Source organism: Panthera onca, chromosome B4 (genome assembly GCF_046562875.1).
Source record: "Panthera onca isolate mPanOnc1 chromosome B4, mPanOnc1 haplotype 2, whole genome shotgun sequence".
NCBI classification, from domain to species: domain Eukaryota; kingdom Metazoa; phylum Chordata; class Mammalia; order Carnivora; family Felidae; genus Panthera; species Panthera onca.
Window position 1 is genome coordinate 84,225,383 of NC_138345.1, and position 15,007 is coordinate 84,240,389.

The following is a 15,007-nucleotide window of genomic DNA, read 5'->3' on the forward strand; positions in this document are numbered from 1 at the left end:
AGAGTTGGAAGAGGCCTCCAAGAGCATCTTATCCAAGTTTACATTTTTGTATGAATAAAATGTGCCTCAGAGATGATAAGTGACAGTCAGAGGTAGAGCCGAGCTGACCTCTCCATTCTCTCGTGAAGAAGAATTCACATGTATGAAATAGCTATTCAAGGTCAAGCACACGTACGGCCATGAAACAAGACAGATTTTCTACCCACATGAGAATCAAACCAATTTCTAGTTCTCATAAGCAGTGCTGAACTTTCAGTAAGTCTTAACACAAGACACAGGTACAGGTTGAAACTATAATGAGATTCAAGAAGAGTTCAAATAAACCTTGGATACCAGTTTCACTTAGGAAATGTTAGACATGTTTCGAGGTATTACACTAATATTTTGGTAAAATGTGATAAATAAGAATACCGGCAATAACCTAGGCTCTCTGGATTAAAATGCTAGTCCTGCCACTTTCTAGTGGTGTGAACTAACTTCTCTGATTCAAAACAGGGAGAAGGCTACTTCCAATTTCACGGTGTGGGTGTGAGGATTCATTGAGTTAATATATACAAAGTACTCAGTGCTGTGCTTGGCATGTAAGCATTCAATGGATGTTAGTTATTACAATTATTGATGCCATGGAAACTAACTCTCCCAAGATATCTACTTGGAAGATAGGGTGATTTAGTGGCAAGGATGTTGAATTTAGTTTCTGGAGTTTTCGAGTTGTGTCTCCACTATTTACTAACTATGTGTTGGACAAGCCATTCATTTCTCTGAGGTTCTATCCCTCTGCTGAACATATTGGTAATATTATTTTTTCTGTTTACCTTATGTGAGTAGTTCTAAGAATTATGCAAATTAATGAATATGACTATGAACATGCTTTCTGAAGGATAAAACATTTGACAAATGGCCACTATTATTTTTATTCCTTTTTCCAGCCTCTGTGTGAAGTGGTACAACATGGCTGGACTAAAGTCCCAATTCAGTGTGAGAGTTTAAGACCCATACATCCAAAATTTCCTTTAGACTCACAACAGCTATAAGTGGGGGGTAGAGCAACATTTATTGAGTACTTACTGTCAATAGGACACTCTGGACAAAGAAATTACACCTAAATTCTAAGATTCCTCAAGAATAAAATCTTTATTTAAAAGTGATATTCAGGGGGCTCCTGGTGTCTCAGTCAGTTGAATGCCCGACTTTGGCTTAGGTCATGATATCATGGTTTGTGAGTCCAAGCCTCACATCTGGCTCACTGCTGTCAGCAGCGATCCTGCTTTGGATCCTCTGTCCTCCTCTCTCTCTGCCCCTCCCCTGCTTGTGCTCTCTATCTCTCTCAAAAATAAATAAACATCAAAAAATAAAAATAAAAGTGGTATTCAATAATGTTCCATGATAAAGGACACCAGCTCTGACCACAATTTTCAAGTATTGTGCTGTGAAATATAGTGTCCAAGATGGCTGCCATCACTTCCTTCCCTCTCTTAACCTGCTTCTGCTCACACATCATGAGGTGGATGTGGGCTGGCCTTAGTATCTTTCTGGACCCATAGAATGCAGCAGGAGTGACAAGGACTTCTGAAGCTCACTCATAAGAAGGTTGTCAGTATCTGCTTGGACCTTTTGGAACACTCACTCTTGGAGAACTCCCTCTCAGAGCTCACATGTAGAGGCCGCCTGCAGGAGCTGTCATTGCCCGCTTTGGCTGACCTCCCACCGGTAGCCAGCAGTGGCGATAGGAGTGTGAGGGAGCATCCTGGATATCTAGCCCAGTCAAACCTGCACGTGACTCCAGCCCCAGCTGCCATCTGGTTGCAAACGCGTGAGAGATTACATGTGAGAACTGCCCTAGTTGAGTCTGGACAACATGCAGAAAATGGGAGACTATAATAAATTACTGTTTAAAGCCACGAAGTTTTAGGGTTGTGTCCTTTGCAGCAATAGATATCTGAAACCCACACTACTTTCTTCGGAGGTGATTTGTAAATTGTGAACACTGGCAAGAAGTGGTTAATAAAAGTCTTTGTGTACCCATTTCAAGCTTGATTTAAGCTGAAAAGCATTTGGAAAGGGAAATGTTTCACTCTTGCTTAAAATAATAATAAAGACAATTACTATCATGTGTGTGTCTGTCACTCACAGAATATATGCTTATCTCAGAACTGGAGTTTAAAACCAGATTTATTTAAAATCCCAACTTCTTATTATATCACAGCCCACTATAAATTTTATCTCCTTCAGACTATGAGGAATTTTATACTTTCCAAGTAAAAAGTTCTAAACCCTATAAGAAAGCAGTATGGTATAAACCAGATTTTTTTTTTGGCAGTGAGCATAGAACCTGATATAAGTGGGTGCTTAATAAATAGCTGTTAACCTGGATATGTATTACATACTAGTTTTTCTCTAAATGTATAGTGTTGCTCTTGACTTCTAGGTACTATCCAACCATTGGAGGCCTTTTCTTCCTCCACAGCTTGGTCACCAAAATTTATCATACTCACGATTCAAATTCAACTTAAAAGTCAACAATATTCCTACTGTCCTCCTTTAAATATTGTCAATATCACGTGGACTGGCGAGAGCCCCACTTCCTCTCGGTCCTCTCCTGGAGCCATATTGCTCCTTGTTCACTCTGCTTTGGCCATGCTGGCCTCCCTGCTATTCCACCCAATCATTAGGCATGCTTCTGCTTCAAAGCCTCTCTGTTGGAGGTTCTCTGTGCTCCCTTCAGGTCTCTGCTCAGGTGTTACATTGTCGGAGAAGCCTTACCTAATCACCTTTTTAAAACGGCATCCCTCTCCCCCCACTTCAACTATGTAGCTTCCTTACCGTGCTTTATTTTATCTTCATAGTATCTGACAAAGTATATGTTTACTCTTTAATCCCTTTATTAGAATGTAATCTCGGGGCGCCTGGGTGGCGCAGTCGGTTAAGCGTCCGACTTCAGCCAGGTCACGATCTCACGGTCCATGAGTTCGAGCCCCGCGTCAGGCTCTGGGCTGATGGCTCAGAGCCTGGAGCCTGTTTCTGATTCTGTGTCTCCCTCTCTCTCTGCCCCTCCCCCGTTCATGCTATGTCTCTCTCTGTCCCAAAAATAAATAAAAAACGTTGAAAAAAAATTAAAAAAAAAAAAAAAAAAAAAAAAAAAGAATGTAATCTCGTAGGTAGAGACTTGGTTTTACTCTCTGTTCTATTTTCAGCATCAAAAACAATACCCACACAGCAGGAACTGAATGAATGAGTGGATATTGTTGAATGAATGGATATCTATGATTCAGTAGCTGAGCCGGAGCCCAGAAATGCGAACGCCGGTACAGTCTTCCCATTATGTTTTAGGTAAAGGGCAGCGATTCACATTTTGGGCCCCTGTTGTAAATAGAAAAAACCTGAAGGTGTGGAGAAATTTTTAGCGGCATATTCTAGAAAAAGGAACTCATCAGGCTGATGTTGGCTGACATAAAGTGGTTGTAAAGATCTTTGCTGCAGGGTTGGCCAGGAACTCTGGAGCCCCATGTCTCCCTCATGAGGGTACCAGAGCAGATAAGAGAGGACACTTGAATCTGGGGACCAGACGAAAGTCAGAGTCAGCTGCAACCAATAATGGTTAATACTTTGTGTAATGAGGCTAAATCCTATGCAGGTTTTTGTGTGGGACTTTGGCTTCATAAACACTCGTGGTGTTTTAAAAGAATATTTCACAGCTGTTTTAATGAAGGGCTAATTTTTATAAAACTAGATCAGATCTATGCTTCTTGCAAGCAACTGTGTTTATAGATATGCCTGATTATTTGAATCAAGCTTCTACACAGAGATGTAGAAGTGGTGACTTCTTAAAAGAAGGGTCTAAAATGGAAAAGAAAATTCTCCTAGAGTAAAAATGCATAAGTTACAAAGTTAGAAATCTCAATAAAGCCGGAAGGTGAAAGACAATGAAAGCTCGTGTCATAAAGGGGGATCTCTGTGTGTGGCAGAGTGAAGCATGAACAGAAGCCGCTCAACTTGCTTCCCCAGAATCAGTCCATTTTTTTTTAATACAGCTTTGGAAGAATGTGTGTGGCTATAATATTTAGCACCCCGGGCAGAAATAAACCTTGCTAAGATGGCATTACTTGGATTTTCCAACTCCGGGCTTTGGAACCTTGATTATAATTGAGAGAACTCAGCCTTATGCCGCTCAGGTCTACCCCTCTCTCTGTTCTGCATTCGAGCCTCAAATTACTAAGTTCTTATTCATTGCATATTTTTTTTATGTTTATTTACTTTGAGAGAGACAGAGACAGCATGAACGGGGGAGAGGCAGAGAAAGAAGGAGAGAGAGAACCCCAAGCAGGCTCCTCGCTGCCAGTGCAAAGCCCGACTCAGGGCTTGAACTCATGAAACGGTGAGATTATGGCATGAACTGAAACCAGGAGTCGGATGCTTAACCAACTGAGTTGCCCAGGCGCCCCTCTTATTCATTGGATCTTAAAAGGCTCAAATTTAGTCAAACTACTTACAAATTGATATCTAAGGAGATGGTTTTCTCAAATATGGTCCACAAAATGCTGACGGCTTCACTGGTCTCGAAGCCTGGCGTAGTAGTGAAGAGTGTGGATTTTGTAAAGAGACATCCGGATTTATATGCTAGCTCTGTTGCTTGGGTGAGTTACTTCACCTCTCAGCTGCTCAGTTTCCTCACCTGCAAAATCAAGACATAAATATCTTCCTCAAAGGGATTTTTTGTGTGGATAAATGAGATAATGTGTGATGATTGCTTAGTTCACTGTTTGGGATAGATTCATCATGCAACATTGGTTAATACAAAAAAAAAAAAGAGGGAGGAATTTCCTGGAGTGGACGCTGTCTTTTTTTTTTTTAATTTAATTGAAATACAGTTGACATATAATGCTATATTAGTTTCAACAACATGATGATTTGACAACTCACATAACTCACTGTACTGCATACAGTATACTGTGCTCACCACGGTAAGTGTAGTCACCATCTGTCACCTTACGACCTTATTACGATACTATTGACTGTATTCCCTGTGCCATGCTTTTCATGGATGCTGTCCTTTTGACTACCTTTCTTGACGGTTGTAAGAACTTACCTTCTGTCACAACGTGCTTCTTTCTAAGTGACCACTAACCTCTTCTCTAGCAGTGATAACTCAGGGATTTTGTTTCATTACTTCATGGTCGGTTTGCCTCACCTGGACAGGTGGTCGAGCCTGTAATGGTGTCGTCATATGGCGCTCCCTGTTCTGTGCTCCTCTCGTCTGGCTGTGCCTGCTTGCACCTGAAAACTTTCTAAATTCAAGAGGCCATATCTGATGCACGGAGAAGGATGTTTAACCTATTAACTTCGCTTTGCTTGCCTCTAAATTGTTTATCCCATGTAAGTTTAATTCTGTGAGTGTAATTTTGTGCTTTTTGGGCCTAAGAATTTATAGTGGCTGCCATTTATCATTCCCTCCCTTGGCAGGCACAGTGCTCAGCCATAGAGATCACCTAATATTATTAATAATATTTAAACCTAGACGGGGCTAATAAAGTTTCCCCAAGAAACCACCACCAGACCTCAAATGTGATGTGGCAAATCCCAGCACCTACTCACCAGAATGCAGAGGCAAATGTATTTAGAAAATTTGCTGCAGGATGTGGATAATGAGGACTCTTGTAAGATATGGGACTGCCGAGATGTGAAGGAAGCATGTGATCATTCCGCTTCTGTGAAAACTACATTATGTCATTAGGGGGGAACAACAAAGCTCCCACACAAAGAGTAAGCTGCAAGTAAATTGAACATTCTAAATTATTAAAGGGACCTGACTGGGAGAGTTTGATCCTGGCTAAGCTTTCACAATATGCAAACAAACAAAACCAGATAAGAAGGTGTAAATGACCTAGTCAATCAAATATCAGATAGCATCACTAAATGAACAGAGCTGATCATCCCTCAAAGAACTTATCAGAGTGCCAGGGAAAGGCTGTCAGGAATTTTATGTATGCCTAGCACACAGTCACTTACATAGACCCACACTTAACTGAGCTAGTAATTTCATTCTACCTGACAGATAACAAGGAAAACCTTAAAAAAAAGAAGAGTCATTATTTTAAACTACTAACGATAATAATGAAAAACAACAGTGAGACAACGTTTGGATCAGAAACTTGAGATTTCAATGTGGGGGAGCTGTATCCTTTGAATTGTAATGGAAAGAAAAATGAAAACTAGGTTATAGAGATATAGAGAATGAACACTTGTGTCAAAACCATTACAACGAACTCTGTTATCTTGTTTTGTAGCAAATGCACTAAGAATGCTGCCACTTGAAAAATGTGTGATAATCAAGAGAGGTTGATTCATTAATTCATTGTGAACCTCCTGTGTGCCCAGCGATGTAATAGACATAGAGATAAACAGAAGTCCTTGCTTTAAAGGAGCTCATAGTTTATTTGAGAGAGCAATATAAACAGATAAATTATAATATGATGCTGTAAGTGCTGTGATATATGTAAGAAAAAATGTGAGGTCTTGCAAGGTTTGGAAGCACCTTCTGAATTTTGAAGAAACAGAATTATTTTTTAGAGGAGTTTTAGCTAGTGTATTTTGTCATTCGAAATATATGATAACTCCCCCTTAACCATGTCCTAACAAGCTAAGTAAAAGTTTGCAGTGTTTGGATGGAATACTCATCTTCTGTCCTTTAAGTTGGGGGGTGGAGGGTGAGGGGAGAGAGAGAGAGTGGGGAGGCATTGGTAGAGAATGAACCCATCTCATTTCTGCATAGAACTGTGTCCAAGAATTAACTGGCTGGTGATAGAATCATGAGTTGGAGAGACAGATCGTGTAGGTGGAGGTCCCATCCCATACAGAAATGTCCTCTTTCACACACTCACACGTTATCTCTCTGGTTCCTCTTGAACAAATCCAGGGGCAAGTAGTTCCGCAATGCTAGTCAGCTCCTGTAGAAGGAAACTTCTTTATCCTGAGCAGAGTCCATTGTCTAGTCATTTCTTTGTGGCTGCTAATTCCATCCTCTGCAAAAATGTCAATAAACACAGTATATCACCCACAGGATACCCTTAAAGTAGAAGAATGTCTTTACTCAAGCTTTCTTTTAGAAAGACAAGACTTCCTTCCCTTGGTTCCTCCAAACATTTCTTTTGGAGCATTGTTTCCAGATTCTGCGCTCCAGGTACAATTCCTCCAGTTTTCTCTGCTCTCTCAAACCCCTCAAGCTTGGCACATGGTGCTTCCTCACTGTGCAGGGAGATCCTCAGCTGTCATCTGCCTGGTTGGCTTCTCCTCTCCTAGAAGTCATCCCTGGTGGCGTCTTCCTCATCTCCCCACTAGAATTGGATCCCCCTTCTCTGTGCCTTTTTCCTTCCTTGTGTAGACCCCTTTAATAAATTGGCCTTAAACTCCAATGCATAACTTTAATAGATTTGATTGACTCACTACAAAAGTCTTTTTTTCTAAGCAGATTTAGCTTTAAAAACTTCAAACCAGAGCAGACCATGAGGCCCATCACATTCCCCACAGATTCCACGCAAGTCTTGGATGTGAACGTTAGAGGGCAAGGAAATGCCTTCCGAACACCCTCCCACTAATGTCAGAGAACAAGACACAGAAGACAGCACCTTTGTCTACAAAAGGGAAGGGCTGAGCTGGCTTAAGCTGTGGCCTGGCTAATGTTTCCATCCTTGCAGTCACATGGGAAGAAGACAAAGTATCCAAAGAAAGAAATGACGGCTGGACATGCCTCTTGTCCATTTATTAATTTACCTCTTTGTCTGCTTTGGTGAAAGAGGGAAATATACCATGTGGGCCTCTATCCACATTTGAAAGCTGTATTCCTAGAAAATATGACCCCCAAACGTCATAGAATCTGACCAACCAGAGCAAGAGCTCTCCTTCTTGGGGGAGGGGATGATTCCTTTTTTGAGAGGAAAGTGTAGAGGTGTTATGCCAGTAGACTCCACAATCATCCCCTCCATCGAACTTTCTTCTCCTCTATAAACAATTTTAAATGTAAATTTGATAGAGCAGAAGTATTTTAAAAACGATATAGTGTCATATAATGACTTGATGTTATTTTTGATGATTCGTGTACTACACAGCTGTTGTTTATCCACCTATTAGAGTTCATCTACACCATCAACAATTATTGAATAACAATGATGTATTTTATATATAAGATAAGAAGAAAGAGTGCCTGGCATAGAATTTGAACACATAGTATTTAATAATTATTGCCAGATAATTAATAGAATAACCAATGGAAACTCAGTGAATGTAGGTAATTTACTCAGTCACAAAGCTAGATACATTTAGAGACAGGATTTATGAGAAATGGCTCTGATTCCAGTGCCTATTCCATTATATCACAATTGTCATTTGCCTTGAAATGAATAGTAAATAATAGGCTAGTGTCGGATCATAGTGGGCCTTGAGCATTAGGCTAAGGGGGCTTGGATTTTATATTCAATGTTTCATCCATGTTATATTCCTTGCTGATTGGCTAAACAGTGTTTCTTATTCTTGCTTGAATTTAAGACTCACTGAAAATTTGATAAAAAAATACCAATTATTAGACTCTGCCTTGTAGATTCTGCTTCAGTGTGTCTCAGGTTTGGCCTGGAATTCTGTATCCTTAATGGGCTCCTGCTAAAAAGCTTCTCATCTGGCAAATCTGGAAAACACTGTGCCAAAAGATTTTCTTGCTCATTATAATCTTGTTGTCATATTTCTTGACTATATTTACATATAATCAGATGTCAGTAACAGAGGCATATTGTTTCTTTTTTTTATTTTTTTTTTAATGTTTATTTTTGAAAGAGAAAGAGAGACAGAGTGTAAGCAGGGGGAAGGGCAGAGAGAGGGAGACACAGAATCTGAAGTGGCCTCCAGGCTCTGAGCTGTCAGCGCAGAGCCTGACGCGGGGCTCGAACTCATGAACCGTGAGATCATGACCTGAGCCGAAGTCAGAAGCTTAACCAACTGAACCACCCAGGGGCCCCTAGAAAGCATATTGTGAAAATCTGCAGAAGCAGCCTGATTGCCGGTGGACTCTGTAATCCTTGTGTTACCTGCAGCAGATACGGCTGCCTGTATTGTAGACACTTTAGGCCACTTGATTTGAGACACTTTTGACCACTTGTGGTCACTGCAACTCACAATGAATCTCAGGGGATGGCTGCCCATTCTCTTTGAAGTATGGGCTTTGGAAAAGTCTCCACTGGCAAGTGCACTTGACGATGTCTGACACATGAGATGAGGTATTGATGATGACACATCAGAAGCTCATTTTTAAAAGGGCACTTCTAAAGAGCTCTTCACAGTGAGGCTGCAGAAAGACAATTCTCTCTGCAGTTGGGAAAAATGCAGAATAAGCAGACATTTCTCTTTGAAGAGACTGACTATTCTAACACATTCATTTCAAATAACATTGTGTTTAACGTGCAAGAAATCTCTTGGGTGGGGGTAATATGCTTAAATGAAGGGGCAGAAATAGAACATGTGTGAAACTCTTCTCTGTGAGTTGTTCAGCAGAGCCCAAGATGAGTAGAGGAAATTGCATTTGCCCTTTGGCCAGTGTTAAAGAAAACAAGTTTCACGACACTTGTTAAAGATAGTAAGGCGGGTTTTATTCAAGACGATGTCAATAGATAGATACAGGGACCACCTCAATGGAATTTTGCAGTGGGGGAGAAAGATGGGGCTCAACTCTCAATACAGCCTGGGCAAGTGGGAATTTACAACCAAGGAACAGAGTGAGAGTTGGGGGGTAGAAATTACTAAGAGGAAACATCAGGGATAGAGGGGGATGCTGGCTAAACTGACCTGACAGGATTTGTGCTAAAGATAGACCAGAGTGATCAGACATTACCCGGAAGATGGTAGAGGATAAGGAGCCTACTCAGATATGAGGGTAAATGGGAAACTGGTTCTTTAAACTGACTTAGCAATGTTCTTGGTAGAACTAGATTCTACAAAGGAGTACACAGGTGGACCTAGGAGAAGGTTCAGGAGCCGGACTAAGTTTGGTGAAGCAAAGAACGTTTGTCACCAGCATTATTGCGAAGAGCAAAGAGGGGCACCTGGGTGGCTCAGTTGGTTAAGCCTCCAACTCTTGATATTGGCTCAGGTCATCATCTCACAGTTCATGAGATTGAGCCCCGTGTAGGGCTTGCCAACCGTGCTTGGGATTCTCTCTCTCACTCTCTTTCTCTCTTTCTGCCCCTACCCAGCTTGCATTCTCTCTCAAAATAAATAAACTTCATTTTTTTAAAATGCTACGGATCATGATGCTACTGGCACCAGAAGCCAATTCCATAAAAGTTAGCGTGACCCATGTATGATGAGCAGGAAAGGGGTAATGTCTTTTTCTGCTGGCCTCGAGCCAAATCCTGCAGCCCCAGAGTGGTATAGTCAGAAGATTTTTGTGAAAAAATGGAGAGATAGTGTCTTCCTGGGTCTAGAAGCTGCAAAACTTTTGGGGCGCCTGGGTGGCTCAGTCGGTTGAGCATTCAACTTTGGCTCAAGTCATGATCTCAAGGTCCATGGGTTCAAGCCCCGCATCAGGTTCTGTGCTGATGACTCAGAGCCTGGAGCCTGCTTTGGATTCTGTGACTCCCTTTCTTTCTGCCCCTTCCCTGCTCATGCTCTGTCTCTCTCTCTCTCAAAAAATAAACAAACATTAGAAAAATCAGAAGCTGCAAAAATTTCAAATATATGAGTCAGATATGAGTGCTCCTCCTACAGAACAAAGAGAAAAATTTATTGTTCTCTTCTCATGGAATTGAAATAATTTCCTACTTAAAGTCAGAATTTTTACTTTGCACTTAGAAAGTACACCTAAAGAAAAAGAATAATTTGATAAAGTAAAAGAGACATACCATTAGCAGCTAACTATCTTGTCATAATCTATTAACTATCCTCAGAGAGTTAACCAAGAACCATGCATGCATAATTCAGGTAAATAACTGTATACACACAAATGTATTTTTAAATTAACTGTTTCCTAATTACATGTTTTTAAAGTTCATAATATCTGGCTCTTCTCAACTGATTTCTTTGCTTCTAATCTTTCCTCTATTCAAGAACATTTCTAGAAGCAGAAAAACCCCAATCTGGGAGGGATTAGTGAATCATACAGAGGTCACTATTACAGACTCAAAATAGTCTTGGACATCCAGACCACTTGTTCCAGGAATCCACCCACCCCAGAACTGGGTGTAAACATGAACTATTCCTATGAGGAAAGCAACAGGAGGGAAAGATAACATTAAAGTTCAAGAACTCTTTTATTTCTGAATCCACACTTTTTTGTCTCATCAAAAACATTGTAAACTCCCCCCTCCCCCCCCCTTTTTTTTTTTTTATCACACAGCTGTTATTACAGCCTATGTAAAGTTTTGAGATTGGGACATTAGCTTTGCGTATTCTATGCCTCTTTGCATTTCCCAGTGCAGAGTAGGAAACATAACTGCTACTTTAATAAACCTTTACTGAATAATGGTTAATTCTGGAGAAACCGGATTTATTGTAGAACTGGGCACAGTTGAAGGAGGATGCAAAAGTTAAATTGCATTCACCAGCACCAGAACACATTTTCTTTTGCTGCTGTAGTATTTGATGGGTAAAATGATCGCTCAGATTTTCATATTATCCGACGTATTCCTCCAACAGTTTATATTTGTAGAGATCAAACAGAGTCTACAGATCTCTGCAAAGACATCACCCAAACAGTCAGCGATTTCTCCTTCTGTGGATGGAGTCATACATAATGAATGTTCTCTGATGGCTGCAGGAGTTGTGCAGCTATAATTAATGTTATAGAACCCAGTGGAGTTCATTTAATCAAGTCTGTAATGGTGGTATTGACTGTAAAATCTAATGAAGTGATACTAAACATAGTTGATTTGAGATTGGAGTGGGAGTGTTCAAAGACATGTTTGATGCCATTTGTAGCCTAAAATATTGTTAAGGACGAAAGCACAAAGAGTTAGGACCACAGAGAACTCCTTGTTTTCATTTTGAAAGTCATTTCTACTAGTTTTGATTTGGGCAAAATCTGAAAAGCCACAGTTCAAAACCTGTTTGCTCTCAGCATAAACAGGGAAATCTCATTCTTTGAAGAATTAAAAACAAACTTGCATCTTCAGGGGCTTATGTGAGACTTGAAAAACAAGCTCTTATAAAATCTGTCTGCCATGACTGGACATTTAGTCATAAAATGAAAATAAATGATTGGATCTGGTTAACGCCAAGGCTAAGAGTTGAGATGAGTGCATGTATCATTTTGAGAGGAGAGGAAAAGGAAATGATTGTGAGGAATTTATCAGAAGACGTAGGAAAGATGCAGGAATTTCTCCAGTAAGATAAAGAGCAAAACAAAAATGTTTTTAAAAGGCAGCGTGTGTATGTGTCGCTATAATGGGAAGAAATATTTAGTGTGTTAGTTCAGGAGTCAAGATGAAAGTCTTCAGTCTAGGAGCAGTGCCTGTTTGAACTTTTAAGAGCAAATGACCTTGGCAGAAATTGTGAACAATAAACTGGATCTCTGCAGAAAGAAAATGCTGAGACTAAAATCAATGTAATAGAATGAGAGGCATGGGAAAATGACTCAGTACATTGAAATATAAAGCAGTTATCTGCAAATATTAGTATATGAAATGGCTTGAAAGTTCCATTGAAGGAGTGAAGAAATTTGGGAGGTAGTATCAGTACAGAATGTAATAGTTTATTTCCATGTTATTAAAGGATGCTCAGAGCCTTCACATCCAAGTCCATTAATATAAATAAAATTGCACAAGCATTTTCAGAGGCTAGAAAAGGACAAGGAGGAATAAAGAGCTTAGACACAAGATTCCTCCATCTTCTCGAGACAAAATTTCTCTGATAAAAAAGCTTTCTTCATTTAGGGTACCTTGAATTAAAATAAAGATATATATATATATATATATATATATATATATATATATATATATACTTCTTTTCTTCTACCTGTTCTTTGCAATAGCCAAATATCCAAAATCACCCATCCAGGTCTCATTTATATTTATATTGGGAAAGATAATGCATTTTAAAGCAGAAGTAAAATCTTACTCCTTGATTTGGTAGTCAGTATGTGTTCATGTTACCGAGCCAGGTAGAGCTGACCTGGGGCATCAGAAGCAATAGCACACCCATCCTCAGAAAACTTCCTGGGGTTGCTTTCCTTCTTCCTTCCCTCCCTTCCTCCCTCCCTCCCTTCCTCCCTCCCTCCCTTCCTCCCTCCCTCCCTTCCTCCCTCCCTCCCTTCCTTCCTTCTTTCCTTCCTTCCTTCCTTCCTCCCTCACTCCCTCCCTCCTTCCTTCTTTCCTCCCTCCCTCCCTCCCTTTCTCTCCTTCCTTCCTTCCTTCCTTCCCTCCATTTCCTTCCTTCCTTCCTTCCTTCCTTCCTTCCTTCCCTCCATTTCCTTCCTTCCTTCCTTCCTTCCCTCCATTTCCTTCCTTCCTTCCTTCCTTCCTTCCTTCCTTCCTTCCTCCTTGTCTGCCTGCCTGTCTTCTTGCTTTCCTCCCTCCCTCCCTTTCCTTCCTTCCTTCCTTCCTTCCTTCCTTCCTTCCTTCTTTTTTTTTAAGATTGTCCAAGAAAATACAGGATACCCAGTTAAACTTGAACTCCGCATAAACAACAAAACATTTTGGAATATATTACATGCAATATTTGGAACATACTTATATTACAAAACCACTCAGTGCCCATCTGAAATTCAAATTCAAGTTTGAAAAAATTCATTTTTTCAAAAAATTTTTATTGTCACAAAATACATATGACATAAACTTTATGACATAAACTTTACCATCTTAATTACTTTTAAGTGTACAATTCAGTGGCATTCAGCAATTTCATATTGTTGTGGAACCATCACCATCCATCTTCAAAACACTTTTCATCTTGTGAAACTGAAACTCTGTACCCATCAAACAATAACTCTTCATAATTACTCCCTTTCCTTCCTGGCCCTGGCACCCATTCTAACTTTCTGTTCCTTTGATTTTGAACACTCTAAGCACTGTATATACATGGAATCATATAGTATTTGTGTTTTTGTGACTGGATTATTTCATGTAGTGTAATGTCCTTAAGATTCACCTACATTGTAGTATATGTTAGAATTTCTTTTCTTTTTGAGGCTGAATAATATTCCATTGTGTGTATATACCCCATGTGTATCCATTCAATGGATCTCGGAAAAGACATCACCCAAACAGTCAATGATTTCTTCTTCTCTGGATGGAGCATAATGAATGCTCTCTGGTGGCTGCAGGAATCGTGCAGCTATATTTAACGTTATAGAACCCAGTGGATGAACACTTGGGTTACTTCAATGTTTTAGCTATTGTGAATAAGGCTTCTATGAACATGGGTGTACAAACAGGTTAAGACCCTGTTTTTAATTCTGTTAGGTACATATCCAGAAGTGGAATTACTGGATTATACTGTTTTTAATTAAATTTTCTTTAAATCTTAATTTTAAAACAGATTTTAACTTTTAATTTTTTAATTGTTTGAAGAACGATCTCACAGAACTATTATCCACTGGTTGTAACATTTTATTCCCAGCAGCATTGCACAAGGGTTCCAATGTTGCCACAGCTTTGCCAACACCTGTTATTTTCTGTTTTGTTCCTTTTTTTTTTTTTATAGTAGCCACCCTAATGGATGTGAGGTGGTCTATCATTGTGGTTTTAATTTGCATTTTCCTAATTAGTGATATTGAACATCTTTTCATGTGTTTCTTGGTCATTTGTATAGTATATCTTCTCAAGAGAAATGTCTATTCAAGTCCTTTCCCCATTTTGAATCTGGTTGTTTGTCTTTTTTGTTGTTATTTTTAAAAGATGCTCTATATATTCTGGTTATTAATCTCATATCGGATATGTGATTTGTATATTTGATCCTGAACAACACGGGGTGAGGGGCACTGATCCCATGTGCAATTGAAAATCTATGTATAACTTTGACTCCCCCAAAACTT